This window comes from Zingiber officinale, chromosome 11B (assembly GCF_018446385.1).
Source record: "Zingiber officinale cultivar Zhangliang chromosome 11B, Zo_v1.1, whole genome shotgun sequence".
In the NCBI taxonomy this organism is placed as follows: Eukaryota; Viridiplantae; Streptophyta; class Magnoliopsida; order Zingiberales; family Zingiberaceae; genus Zingiber; species Zingiber officinale.
In genome coordinates, this window is record NC_056007.1 from 62,573,949 (window position 1) to 62,585,581 (window position 11,633).

An 11,633-nucleotide genomic window follows, 5' to 3' on the forward strand; every position below is an offset into this window, starting at 1 on the left:
GGATGTCTAGTTAAAAATATTGAAAACCCAGAAATTAAACTTAAAGGACTTAGAAAACACAATTGACTTATCAATATCCTCAATAAAGTGTCTCCTGACACAACAAGAGGAAACCCAACTGTGGCACAGAAGGCTGGGTCACACTCACACTAGACTCATTTCAAAAATGAGTCAAAATGGTCTAGTTAGAGGTTTGCCCAAATTAAAATTTATCGAAAACTCAATCTGTGATGCATGTCAAAAAGGAAAACAAACCAAGTCAACCCACAAGTCAACCAACCTAGAAAGATCCAACACCATATGTGAGCTCCTTCATATTGACCTATTTGATTCACATGGAGCCAAATCACTAAGTAAGAACCAATATTGTTTAGTGATAATTGATGACTACTCTAGATACATGTGGGTAAAATTCCTAAAAACAAAAGATGAAACCTATGAAATATTTAGTAATTTTTGCAAATTAACGGAAAATGAGAAAGATATTAAAATCAAAAGAATAAGAAGTGATCACAGGGGAGAATTTGAAAATCATAGGTTTACCCAATTTTGTAAAATAAATGGATACCAACATGAATTTTCATGTCCTAGAACCCCCCAACAAAATGGTCTAGTAGAACGTAAAAATAGAACACTACAAGAAGCCGCTAGAACTATGTTGAACGAATATAATTTAAACCATCAATTTTGGGCTGAAGCAATAAATACTGCAAATTATATTCAAAATAGAATCTTAATAAACAAATCTCACAATAAAACACCATATAAACTCTATTATCATAAAATTCCCAACTTAAACTATTTAAAAGTATTTGGCTGTAAAGTTCACATTTTAAATACTAAAGATTACTTAGGAAAATTTACACCTAAGTCTAACCAAGGAATATTTTTAGGATACTCCTCAATCAGTAGAGCCTTTAGAGTGTATAATCAAAACACCTTGAAAGTTGAAGAAACAACTAATGTAATATTTGATGAAGAAAACAATTTACCTAATCTAAATGAAAATATTAACATTAATCCAAGAGCTATAGAAGATTAGGAAATCCTACCTAACTTTGATAAGTCAGAAGAACCAGTGACTGACCCACAGATAAGACCAACTAGAGTAAGTACCTCTCATCCATCTGACCAAATTCTGGGTGACCCAAACCTAGGAGTCAGAACTAGATCATCCTACAGAAACCTAAGTCAAATTGCTCTTATCTCTAAGATTGAACCCAAGACTATAGAAGAAGCTCTACCTGATCCAGATTGGATCATTGCAATGCAAGAAGAATTAGCACAATTTGAGAGAAACCAAGTCTGGGACCTTGTACCTAAACCCTTAGATAAATCAATAATAGACACCAAATGAGTTTTTAGGAACAAGCTAGACGATCAGGGTGAGATAATAAGAAACAAAGCTAGACTAGTAGCCAAAGGGTTTAGTCAAGTTGAAGGCCTAGATTATGATGAAACCTATGCTCCGGTAGCCAGACCCGAATCCATTAGAATGTTATTAGCATATGCAGCAAATAAAGGGTTTAAATTATACCAAATGGATGTTAAGTCAGCATTTTTAAATGGGTTTATTAAGGAGGAGGTCTACATAAGTCAACCTCCAGGATTTGAAGACTTAGACTCCCCAAACCATGTATTCAAATTAAAAAAGGCATTATATGGACTAAAACAAGCCCCCAGGGCATGGTATGAAAGATTATCTAACTACTTAATATCCAAAGGTTTTAACCAAGGACAAATAGATCCAACCTTATTTGTAAAAACTATAGATAAAGACATCTTTATAGCCCAAATCTATGTTGACGACATAATTTTTGGCTCAACTAACTCTAAGTTCTTAAAAGAATTTGTTAAGTTAATGGAAAATGAATTCGAAATGAGTATGGTTGGGGAACTTAACTTCTTCTTAGGCTTACAAATTAAACAAACCAAAGATGGAATATACATTTATCAAACTAAATATGCTAAAGAGTTAATTAAAAAATTCTGCATGGAAAATTCAAAAATTATAAATACTCCAATGGCAACCAACACTAATATTGACTCTGACCCTGAAGGAAAACCAGTAGACCCAAAATACTATAGGAGTGCCATAGGTAGCTTACTTTACCTAACTGCAAGTCGACCCGACATATTGTTTGCAGTAGGTATGTACGCGAGATACCAATCCTGCGCAAAAGAGTCACACCTAACATATGTCAAAAGAATACTTAGGTATATTAAAGGAACTTTAAATGTAGGACTTTGGTACCCAAGAACTTGCACCTTTGACCTGTATGGCTATTCTGATTCAGACTATGCCGGGTGCAAGTTAGACAGAAAAAGTACAAGTGGTAGCTGCCAGATTCAGAAAGCAACATTGTGTTGCTCTATCCACTACAGAAGCTGAATACATAGCTCTAGGAGAATGTGCATCTCAACTGTTGTGGATGATGCATACCTTAAAAGACTTTCAATTAGAATATAAAAATACAAAAATCTTTATTGATAATATCAGCTCAATTAATTTGACCAAAAATCCTATACACCATTCTAGAACTAAACACATAGAGGTAAAACACCATTTCGTAAGGGATCATGTAGCTAAGGGTGAAATTGCACTCAACTATGTTGAGTCCAAATCAAACCTAGCTGACATTTTTACAAAACCCTTACCTGAACTTGAATTCAGTGCACTTAGAAGACAAATAGGAATGTGTTGGGTAGAGTAGGCGCCTAATTTTACTTAATTATTTTGTTTCCTCTCAAAATCAAGGAAAAATAATTTTCAAAATTCCCAATTTCTTAGATTTTTCAAAATTTTTGAATTAGCCTAAGTTTTCCACCTAGAAATCATGTTCCCCTAGAATTAAGCCAAGAGCATCTCACAAACACCTAGGTTTACCTTGATTGTGTTTGAAAAATATAGAACGGCGTGAGATGCATAGGGTTCAGCCTGGACTCAAGAATGCTTATTTCTGTGCATCGATATGAGTCTGGGCGTTAAACACGCAATAAACATCAATCAAGTCAAGTCTTCCAGCTCTAGTCAAACCATGCGAAAGTTGTTGCCCTATAGGCAGTCAACAAGTAGCTAAAGGTTAGACAGTTGGAAAAGTACACTCAGTTTTCTGCTTAAGCATGTTTTGATCCTTAGGGCTCTGATACCTAGTCAGTTAATTGAATATAACTCATGCTTGGACTTAAGGACTAACTGGACCTGAATGAATAAACTAAACCAAAACTTAAATATTGTTCAAACTTAAGTTTACTATTAACCCAAATTTTAAAATTCAATACTTCTAAAGATCTAAGCTAAGTTACAATCTTAATGCTCAAATCCTTGCTGAGCCTAGCTAACTTTAAAATCTAACATTGTAAATTCCTACAAAGTTATTTTTATTACCCTCAAAGATTACTTTTCTCCTAGCCTTTAAAAATTTATCAAAAAGATACCTCTTTTCACTTAACTAAATAAGAAATGAATTATTCAAAAGTCTATTATTGTTTTCGATATATGGCAAAGGGGGAGAATAGCAAAATTCAAATTTAAATTACTACAAAAGGGGGAGCAATAGTTAAGGGGGACCATATAGTTTAGCAAATTTGCCTGTGTTAAATGGTTATCTATTCGTTCTGGTTACTTAACTTTGAATTTGAGTTGCCATAATCAAAAAGGGGGAGATTGTTGGTGCAGGAAGCGTCCGACGATCGAACTCGTGTTTTGATAATGGCAAAGAATTCAAAGTTAAGATGTTTTGTATCTAACATGTTGAATGAGTGTTTCAGGAAAGTCCTAATTGCGGTTAGGCAAAGGGATAAACCCTAGGGGGTGGTAACCCTAGGTCATAGGGGGTGGTAACCCTATGCGGAAAGTCTTGGCAGGTCGATGACTTCAGGCAAAAAGTCCTAGGGGGTGGTAACCCTAGGTGAAAAGTCCTGGTGTCGCGAACCAGGTGAAAGACTGGACTAGCCGGGAAGCGGATGTCCAGCAGAAAGTCCGGAAGCGTCGAGTGCTGAGCGAGGATCGAATGGCAACAGGTAAATCTCCTGAGTGGAGTAGGTGAGGACGCGTTCGCGTTGGGTCGACCTAGGGTTTCCGGGCGGAAACCCGAAGTCAGACCTGACAATCCGGAGACTGTCATTATCACCTCTATTATGTTTTATGTGCTAACTTTGTCTGCAGGGTATATTTGGGATTAATGTATCTTGCAGGGACCAAAGTGCAAAATTAACCTCGGATGAACAGTGTAAACCTAAGCTGGCTATGAAGCAAGCTTCAAGGTGCCTTGGATAGGATTAAGGTGCCTTGGAGAGGTTGGAGGCACCTTGAACATGATAGAATTCGACCAGGTCGGTTCTGATCCACGCGGGTGATGCGGCTAGCCTGGAGGCACCTTGGAGGGGTTTAAGGCGCCTTGAACACTGTTTATAAAGTGGATTTGACCAGCAGCTTAAAAATATAACATTCAAGTCTTCCTTCTGCATTTAGCTGCTAACGAACTCGTCCCGAAGTGCTGCAACTCAACACCGACAACTTATTTACTGCATTACATGTAAATCATATTTGTATACTTTCGAACTTATAGTTGTTGCCCACCGGAAGCGATCAAGGATCGCGGGCCTTCGAGTAGGAGTCGCCTTAGGCTCCGAACGAAGTAAAATCCTCCTGTCTCTGTGTGCTTGTTCTCTGTTTATTCCGCTGCGTTTTTACTCGATTAATTTACGAATCGAACGAAATAGCCACGAGCGCTATTCACCCCCCCTCTAGCGCTTCTCGATCCAACATAATGCAGCTATGAAGATAAGTGCCAGGCAGAGCTGCTGTAGAGATAAGAGCTGAACATACTAGCTATAAAAATAAGTGTCGGGCAGAGCGGTTGTAGAGATAAGAGCCAGGCAGGGTGACTATGAAGAAGAGCCGAACAGGGCGGCTGTAAAGATAAGTGTTAGATAGAGTGGCTGTAGAGATAAGAGCCGGGCAAGGTGGCTATAGAGATAATGTTGGGCATATCGACTTTTAAGATAAGAGCTGGATAGGGCGGCTGTAAATATAAGTGCTGGTAGAGGATCTATAGAGATAAGAGCCAGATAGGGCGACTATGGAGAAGAGCTACACAGGGTGGCTATAAAAATAAGTGCTGGGCAAAGTGGTTGTAAAGATAAATGTCGGACAGAGTGGCTATAGAGATAAGAGTTGGTAGGTTGTAAACTAACCAAGCCGCTCGCGAGCTATTCAAGTCTCGGTTCGAAAAAAAATTCCTTTAAGTTCGTTTAATTAAGTTCACGAGTCGAGCTCGAGCCTGATTTCAAACTCGAAAATATTATCGAGCCGAGCTCAAGCTTAACAGTATTTGGTTCATGAGCTCGCGAACATGTTCATTTAGAGACTCACGAATGTGTTTATTAAGAGGCTCACGAACATGTTCATTAAGACATATCACATAAATAATAATTATAATAATATATTATTAATTATTATAGTTAATTAACTTAAAAGATCTCGAACTAAGCTCGTTTAATTTTTTAAATGAGCTTTTGTTTAGCCGAGCTTGAGCCAAACTCAAACTATTTAATTTTATTACGAGCTGAGCTCAAGCTTAAGAACTAAAGATCGAATCAAACTCGAGCCAAGCTCAAGCTTAGGGATAACGAATCAAGCCCGAGTTCGAGCATCTTACTATTCGACTCAACTTGGTTCGTTTATAGCCCTAAGAGTTGGGTAGAGCAGCTGTGGAGATAAGTGCTGGGCAGAGAGGTTGTAGAAATAAGAGGCGGGCAGATTTTTATCCTCGCTAGGAAGTTATAGGTGTGAGAGCCCTGGTCACATATAACTCACACGGGGATGAGAGTCAGGGATCCAGCCAAATGGTCATTGGGATGCGAGAGCCTTGCTTTCTTATAACTCACACAAAGTAGAGACTCGAGTCCGACCGGATGGTTGTTGTGACGTGAGAACCTTGTTTGCTTATAACTCGCACGAGGGCGAGAGTCTAGGGTCCGACCGAATGGTCATTGTGATAGGAGAGCCGTGCTTACTTATAACTCGTGCGGGGCAAGAGTCTGGGTTTCGACCGGATGATTGTTGGGACCCGAGAACCCTGCTCGCTTTTAACTTGCACGGGATGAGAGTATGAGATCCGACCAGATGGTCATTGGGATGTGAGAGCCCTGCTCGCTTATAACTCACGTGGGGGCAAGAGTCTGGGATCCAATCAAATGGTCGTTGGAAAACGAGAGCCTTGCTCGCTTATAACTCGCGCGGGGGCAAGAGTCTGGGATCTGACCAGATTATCATTGGGATACGAGAGCTTGCTCACTTATAACTCATGCGAGGTTGAGTTTGGGATCTGACTGCATGGTCATTAGGACGCGAGAGCCTTGCTCGCTTATAACTCACACTAGAGCGAGAGCCTGGAGTTCGACCGGATGGTCGTTGGGACGCAAGAACCTTACTCGCTTATAACTCATGCGGGGGATAGAGTCTGGGATTCGACCAAATGATCGTTGGTACACGTGAGCCTTCTAGCTTATAGCTCTCTCAGGGGTGAGAGTCTGGGATCTAATGGGATAGTCACTAGGATGCGAGAGCCCTGCTCGCTTATAACTCGCATGGGGGCGAGAGTCTGAATTATGTTCATTAGATAAAAGTTAATATAGATAGAGAATACTTCTCAATTTCAGTAAGGCTAGAGGTAATTCGCGTTCCCTGAGCGATCCAACTTATTTCCTTTGACATTTTAGACCCAGACCCCTTGCAGATTTTCTATAGACCATACTCACGAGGTTCTAGCTTAGTTACATCTCTAACCGGCACTTCATTGTTTTCTGGCTGTGTACCAGGTGCATTTACATAATATCCCAGATGACGACATTTCCCCGATTCTCTTCCTCTCGAGTTTCCCTCATTTCCTTTCCTCTTCCGCTCGACGGGCCACCATGGTCTTTCCCTTGAGGTGAATCAGCCGATCGGGCCAAGATGCTACTGTTGCTGGCATGCTATCTCAAAAGTTGAGGTATGATCTCGGGTGGAGGCAGGCCTAGTTCAGCTACTCAGCGAGAATCTTGAGCAAATTGGAGCCAATTTCCTGTATTATGAGTGTGAGATCAGTGGTAAGTGCAGTACCGGACCTCCCATGGGGCAGACTAGTTGACTGGAGCTCGAACAACCCCAACTCGCTGTGCCACCCCTGTTTCTTGAGCCGACGAAAAATTCGGCTAGGGATCCTTAGGATGGATAGAAGGCGATGGTGGCCTCCTCTCTGCCCGACCGGTTGGAGTGAGGGTCTTTATCTTTTTCTTCTAGGCAGGTTGAGCTTCCTCCATATTAATATATTTGGTCATTTTTCCTAGCAAATCATTGAAGTCCTTTGCAGGTTTCTGGATGAGGGCTCAGAAAGAGTCTCCCTCTAATATGCCTTAAAAGAATGTGCTTATTAATATCTCAGAGGTGGTGAATGGAACATTTAGAGGCACTTGGTTGAAACACTTAATGTACGCTCTTAGGGACTCCATAGCCCCTTGTTTGAGTGCAAACATACTATGATTAGTCTTCTGATATCTTCTTCTACTGGCAAAATGATGCAGGAAAATATTTCTAAATTTCTTGAAACAAGTAATGGATTTGAATAGCAGCCTGTCGAACCATCTTTGTGCTGAGTAGGAGAGAGTGTTTAGAAATACTCAGCATTTTATTGCATCGATGTATTGATACCATAGAGCAGTGTTCTGGAACTTTTGAAGGTGATCCTCCGAATCATTATTGCCTCCGTATTTTCCAATATACAGGGGTTTATAACCCTTAGGAAGTTTCTCGTCTAGCACTTCCTAGGAGAATGGAACGCTGAGTTGTTCAAGTAGCTCCTGCATGGCTGGGGCTTTTCCCCTCTTTGGGTCTCTAGAGGGCGAGTTCCCAATCGAGGAGACTTAAGATTGCTCCATTCTATTGCCACCTACTCCTGGGGTTCAATACAACGCCCAAGGGAATTTGCATGGTCACATCCTTTTGGACCTTCCGTTTGAGGCGGAGAGCCTGCCCTTCAAAGCCACAGGTGCACAACGTGGATGAGAATTTGTTGTTTGTTTGTCTGAGTCGCTTGCATCTTAGCCTTCTTGAATAACTCGTATTCCCAGGGGGTCATAGTGACGTTGATCTTACCAGTGTCCTCTATTTTCATGTTCTGGAGCAGGTGAATATTTTCTCACAGACGATGACAAATTTGATCCCATCTGGAAGCTGAGTTAGATGGGAGTATCGGTGAAGATGGTGAGAATGTTAACAAAGAGAGAAATCTAGGGTCTGGGGGAGAGGATCACTGATAGTATCCATGACCCTGCAAGTACCACCTATTAGGATGTATACTAAAAGCCTAGCTTTTGGTATAAACATTTATCTAGAAATAAGAATCACATTGGTCAAATGTCTACATTTATGATAAATGTAGTTGTTCAATTAATTTATATTGTAGATAACATGGTGTGTGGTGTCACACACAGAAGATCATGTTATCAGTACCTTATAAATTATAAACAGTAGCTCACGACCAAGATGGAAAGAACAAACCATTGGAAGGTCGCAGTGTAATTAGGTATTAGTTTATCTTAACTATATAATTACACTAGTACACTTAGAGTGTATTGAGTAGGACCATTAGAGGTCGTTTCTTTTATACTGACTTTATAAAGAAATAAAGACCTCAGTTATTATGGAAGTGTGTTCTCTTAATCATAATATAATAACAAGCACATATATTTGATATTTATTTCTTTAATTTATCAATGGGTGAGATTTAGTTCGATAAATCAATAAGCCCGATAAGTTGGGAAATGATATCACTTATAGTGTGTGTTGTTGATTATAGAAGGAAACTGTGTCCTAGTAATCTAGGTTGAGAATGCCCCCAAGAGGAGCTCATAAGGATTGTCATGTTAAACCCTGCAGGTGGACTTAGTCCGACATGACGATAAGGTTGAGTGGTACTACTCTTGGACTAAGATATTAATTAAATGAGTTGTCAGTAACTCACTTAATTAGTGGACATTCGACATCTTAAACACAGGGAGACTAACACACTCATAATAAGAAGGAGCCCAAAATGTAATTTGGGATTGGTGCGATAGTTCAATAATAGTTCTCTAGTGGAATGAATTATTAATGATAAAATTAAGTTGTGTGTTCGGGGCGAACACGGGATGCTTAATTTTATCGGGAGACCAAAACCAATTTCTCCTCTCGGTCCCTATCGTAGCCTCTTGTATATAGAGATTTATACCCACCACATACCCACCTTCTTATCCATCCAATGGGGCCGGCCAAGCTAGCTTGGAACCCAAGCTAGGGCCGACCTAGACCAAGTGGATGAGCCAAGTTGGTGGCCGGCCAAAGCTTGGGCCCCAAGCTTAGGTGGCCGGCCACTAGAATATTAAAAAGGATTTTTATTAAAATTATTTTTTATGTGGATATCATGGTTTTAAAAGAGAGTTTAAAAATTAAAAATTTCCTTTTATAGCTTTCTACAAAAGATTAGGAGAAGAGATTAATCTCTTTCCTTATTTGTAGATTAAAAGGATGGTTTTAATTTTTGGTAAAAACTTTCCTTATTTGTAAATCATCTACATGTTTAAAAGAGAGTTTAAAATTTGAAATCTTTCCTTATTTGTTGATTAAAAGGTGGATTTTAAATTTTTAAGAAAACTTTCCTTTTTAACCATGTTCATGATTTAAAAGAGAGTTTAAAAATTAAATATTCTCTTTTATAAGTTTCTACAAGAGATTAAGAAAAGATTTGATATCTTTCCTTATTTGTAGATTAAAAGAGATTTTAATTTTTAGAGATAACTTTCTTTTTATCCACATGTTTAAAAGAAAGATTTTAATTTATAAAATTTTCTTTTTACTAACCATGAAGGGATTAAATTATTGGAGAAATTTTATAAATTTCTGGAGACAAATTAGGAAGTTTTAATTAATTAAAACTCTCCTTGTTTATAGCTTGTGGTGGCCGACCATATGAATTGATGAGAAGAAAATTGTTTTTAATTAAATAAATTTTCTTTTTCAATGGCAAAAGAATTAAGGAAATTTTTAATAAATTTTCCTTATGTGCCAAGACCAAGGATTATAAAAGAGGGGGTAGAGGAGGCTTCATTGTGAACAACCTCTATTATTTTCTCCCTCTTTTCTTCCTTGGTGTGGCCGGCCTCCTTCCTTTCTCTTCTCTCCATCTTGTGGCCGAACCTCTCTTCCTCCTTGGAGATCAAGTGGTGGCCGGATTTTAGCTTGGAGAAGAAGGAGAGAAAGTTTACATCCCTTGGAGCTTGGTTGGTGGAAAAAGATCTTCATCTTTTGGAAGCATAGTGCTTGGCCGAAACTTGAAGAAAGAAGAAGAAGGTGCTTTGGTGGTTTCTCATCTCGGAAGATCGTTGCTCACACAACGCCCGAGGTTAGAAGAGGAATATGGTAGAAGACCTAGAGGTTTTTGTTTGCAAAAGAAAAGGTATACTAGTATTTAATTTCCGCATCATACTAGTTTTATCTTCATGTAAAAATACCAAATACAAGAGGCATGCGATTCTAGTATTTCGAATTTGTTTTCGATGTTGTGTTCTTTTATTTTTATTTTCCTTGTGATTTGATTGTTCTTTTCGGTTGACCTAAAGTTATTTAAGGAAATTAAATATTAGCTTTCCTTAAAAGGCTTTGTTTAGGTGGTGGTGGTTGTTCCCATATCCAAGAAGGCCATGTGTCTCGCCATGCAGTCCTGGAAGCCAATTCTGGAAATTAATATTTAATGGAATTAATAACCTAGGTGATTTGGATCGAACGTGTTAAGTTCCGCAGGAGATCCAAGTCTAAACCTAAAATAACAAATAAATTAAACTTTGGATCAAACGTGTTAAGTTCCACAGGCGATCCAAGTTTAATTTAAAAGAACACATGGTAGCTAGGAAAAGGTTCAGACCTTTGTACAAAATTTTTGTACAGTGGAACCATTAGGTTTTCCGAGTAGCAACCAACACCACCAACCAAGCACCCAGAAGTGTTAGAGCGAGAACCAGGGAAGAGGTCCTTGGCATAGGTTCTCCGATGCTCAAGTCAGAAGAGAGACCGAGCAAAAAGAGATGAAGAACAGTAAATGTGTGCACGTATGTAAGACTATTGTCTAGCGCATACCTGACCAATGGAGATGACCTCACTTTTTATATTGTCTTTTTAACCTCCACAATCATAAGGCATCAAAGAATGTCATATGTTAGGGGGTGTTGGGTGAAAGTAGATATACGACAGACTTCCATTGGGTAGAGGAAAATTCTACGATTTGTATGTAACAGAGTATTGGAATATCCCTAACGGATAGTTGTTATCCTCTGACAAGTTGTTGTGATTCCTTGACAGCATTGTCTCCTTAGGGGTTTTATCAACTAAGAGGCTGACTGGGAGTAAGGCTAAGAGACTGAGCCTTGGAGGTCCAACTAGAATAAAGCTGATTGAGATTAGATTGAGAGCCTTGCGCATGAAAAGTTTGGGGACTGAGCCCTGAAAGTCTGACTAGCATAAAATCGGCCGGGATTAGATTGAGAGTCTTGCCCATGAGAAGTGAGGGGGCTGTGCCCTGGAGGTCCGACCGGTATAAAGTCAACTGGGATTATAT